This window comes from Monodelphis domestica, chromosome 1, assembly GCF_027887165.1.
Source record: "Monodelphis domestica isolate mMonDom1 chromosome 1, mMonDom1.pri, whole genome shotgun sequence".
Taxonomy (NCBI): domain Eukaryota; kingdom Metazoa; phylum Chordata; class Mammalia; order Didelphimorphia; family Didelphidae; genus Monodelphis; species Monodelphis domestica.
The window spans coordinates 395,350,756-395,354,540 of NC_077227.1; the positions used below are offsets into that span (position 1 = coordinate 395,350,756).

General features: G+C 43.2%; 1 pseudogene; it reads right to left on the minus strand.

The window, feature by feature from the left end:
- Positions 1-931: 931 nt before the first annotated feature.
- Positions 932-2,297, minus strand: LOC100028617 (ADP/ATP translocase 3-like; annotated as a pseudogene).
- Positions 2,298-3,785: the final 1,488 nt, after the last annotated feature.

Below are 3,785 nucleotides of genomic sequence, written 5' to 3' on the forward strand. Positions count from 1 at the left end.
TTTGGGAATTTTTCCCATGGCGACCACTTATTTTTTATATAAAATCAATACGCTAAAAATTATCTTTACAGTTTGGGCAATTCACAGTCTTGAAACCCATATTTTCACGGTCACAGCATACAGGAGAGCTAAGTGACTTAAGTCACTCAGCCAGTAAATGTCTGAAGCTAGATTGTGCCTCCAGTCCCCTCTGTCAGGAGATACACTGCACCACCTAGCTACCCCACCATTCCTTTTGTTTTTTCTTAAACTGAGCCTTCCTATTTTGCCCAGGCTGGAAGTGCAGAGGCTAACTGTTAACTCTGTTTCATCACTGACCAGCATAGCAGCTTTGACATGCTGTTTCTAGCCAGGCTCACTGTTCCCTGGATAACCTGGTGGCTCCAGCCCTCCTCCTCCCTTCTCCCCATATTGATGCTGTACTTAAGACACTCCACAGCATAGCCCTCTGCAGCACAGAGCTCCCAAAGTCAAGTGGTCCATCAGTCTCAGTCTCTCTCAGCAGCAGAGATCCCCAGGAACATCCCAAGATAATCCATGCCACTCTTGGAAAGCTCATGTAAGACATATCTACACTGTTTCATCCCTATGGGAGCTGAAAGGCCCCTAGTAATTCCCAAAGGGAAAAATAAAATTATGTGACCCTGGGAAGGGGTGAAATTTCTGAAAGCACAAAGCTGAGGATTCTGATTTCCTCTGTGCCTGAAATGTCCCATCCACCATTCCCAGTGCAAGGAGCTTCAGCAGTCAGACTCCTGGGTTGCTATAATCTGCCTCTGTAAGCAGGTCCTGTGAGAGAAAAAATTGTATGTAATCAAGGCTACTACAGCCCCAGGCCTCTTACCTTCAGTGACCAAGACTGAAATGATAGCCAAGATCAGAGGCCTAGAACAGAAAGAGCACTTGGAGATTTTCAGACACAACCCCTTCATTTTTTTTTAGAGTGTTCTGTGTATTTATTGTTTTACAGCAGAATGCCCAACACAGATCATAACTGCCAAATAGTCAGCTGTGCAAAATAGTATATATAGTGCTTAAGTACAAATGGGAGACATGATTTTTTTTCTTTAAATAAATTACTTAAACACAAATTTATGGTCCTACAAAATAGCATTAAACTAGATGGTCTAAGTTGATCTGCCTCCTTGGACCCACAGTAACGGTTATTTCCCCCAAAACCAATAGAATCAATATACTGAATCATCATCAGTTCCATTGTGTGAATAATGGATCACAATAAATGAGTCCCTTTTTCTAAGAGCTTTTCCTGGCTTCTCTACAAACATGATCTGGCCTGGATAAAAAGACAACAGGAATTTCTTGAAGGTTAATGGTCCAAAATGCTAAGTATGGTTAAGTATTCTACATGATCTATATTCACTGTTTCCATTTTTAGGTAGGATGTACTTAGATTACTTTCTTCAATTCATCATACAGGACAAGTACAAAAGCTCCACCCATGCCTCTAAGAACGTTGGACCAGGCCCCCTTGAAAGCTTTGCCACCCTCATCTTTAGCAATCTTCCTCCAGCAGTCAATTGTCCCAGTGTACATGATATCAGCTCCTTTGCGCCCAGACTGCATCATCATTCGCCGCCTTACTGTATCAAAGGGATAGGAAACCACACCTGCTACAGCAGTCACTGTTTGTGCAATCATCCAACTTATCACAATATGGGTGTTCTTAGGATCTGGAAGCATACCTTTTGCTGTATCATAGATTCCAAAGTAGGCTGCTCTATAGATAATAATACCCTGCACTGAGACATTGAAACCTTGATATAAGCCCCGAATTCCATCAGACTTGGTGATTTTCACAAGGCGGTCTCCCAGGCCTTTGAATTCTCTCTCAGTGCCAGATTTCCCAACATCAGCTGCTAAGGTAGACAAAGCAGAGAGAAGTGGCTCCAGCTGCACCACCAGAGGCAAGATTGCCAGCAAAATACCTCCAAAATTGTGTGTGCTTGTCCACTCCTCCCCAAAACACCTGCTTATACTTATCCTTAAAGGCGAAGTTAAGGGCCTGGGTGGGGAAATATCTGATGACATTTGCTAAGTTACCCTGCCAGAAGGAAAGCATCCCTTGTTCCTTTGGAATTCGGACTATACAGTCCATTATGCCTTTGTACTGCTTATCTGCAGCAATTTGTTTACTTGCATGCTGCACCTGCAATAGTAGCTTGACTCTCTCGATAGGGGCCACCACAGTCTTGGAAATAGCAGCGGCGATGCCACCGGCCAAAAAGTCCTTGGCAAAGGAGATGGCCTGTTCCGTCATTGTTACAGAGGGGATAGGTGGTGGAATTGGAAACAGAAAGCCGGTGAAAGAGGGCTGAAAGCTGGGGAACGCTTTGCTGTATCCCCTTCGTTTTACAGATGAAGAAACTGAGTCTCAGGGATATTACTTGATTTCTCCAAGTCCAAGTCCAAGGACACACAGGTAAGAAGGGTCAGAGATGGGATTTGAACTCAGGTCCTCTGACTCTTCTACTCTTTTGTACTGTACTATGTCACTTCAAGGATTGAATAGAGAGAGGACTCCATGTGGGGAGCACATAACCTTTTTTCTTTATACTTAATAAACTGTGTGAATATATGGATTGCCTGAGTTTGTTGAATGTGGGCTTTGATAAGAAAGAAAAGTGCCCATGCAGGGGGAGTTTTGGAGCTGTGTTCAGACCACAGATATTATACTTTAAAATTCTAAAGCTACTATTTCATCAATCCAGAAAGTGGCCATCAATGGCTTTATTCTTTAGCCATCTGGAACCCTGCAGCTCTAGGACAAAGGTTCACACGTGCATGCCAGAGAGCCTCTGATGAGATCAGCTAGCTGATGGAATAAATATAATGCCACCTGGTGGACAATTTCAATATCATCCTCATCTGGGTAATTGGGAATAGAGTGCTTTTGTATCTTTCCAATCTTGGATTCTTTGTGACCCCATTGGGGCTTTTCTTGACAAAGATTCTGGAGCTGTTTGATATTTCCTTTTCCAGCTCATTTGACATATAAGGAAACTGAGGCAAATGGGGTTAAGTGACTTGCCCAGGGTCACACAGCTGAGGCTGGATTTGAACTTGGGTTTTCCTGACTCCAGCCTGGCCACCTGGTACACTGCCTTTCTGTAGACAGAAGGAAGGTGATATAGAAGCTGACTTAGACTGCTGCTACAGCAGTCCAAGTGTCACTTCAAAATGCCACCAGGTCACCAAAGATATCACATCAGGAAGTTTTTCCTTATATTAATCTTTCTCTCTACAATTTCTTCACATTCCTTCCAGCTCTGTCCTCAGGGGTGGAGGGAAGCAAATCTCTGATTTCTCCCATTAAAATGACACACCCTTCCAAATAAAAGATCTTTCAACCTTGGAATAATTTCTGACTCCCAAACCCAAACAAAGTAATATTATTTTATTATGGACTCTCTTGAACATTTCTGACAAATAGGTTATCCAGCCTTCACTTGAAGACCACTAGTGATGAGGGGCAATCAGGTGGCTCAGTGGAAAGAGTGCCAGGCCTGGAGTGGGAAAGACCTGGGTTCAGATATAGCCTCAAGCACTTCTTTGATGTGTGATCCTGGATAGAGTCACTTAACCCCAATTTCCTAGCCCTTATTGCTCTCATGCCTTGGAACTAAGAGTCAATTCTAAGACAAAGTGAGGATAAAAAAGAAAATCTCCACTAGTAATGGAGATTCCCTCACCTCTCAAGACTATTTCCACACTCTTTCCTGCCATAGTACATTTGGGTGTAGTGGTTGGTGCGTTTGAGTTTTGGT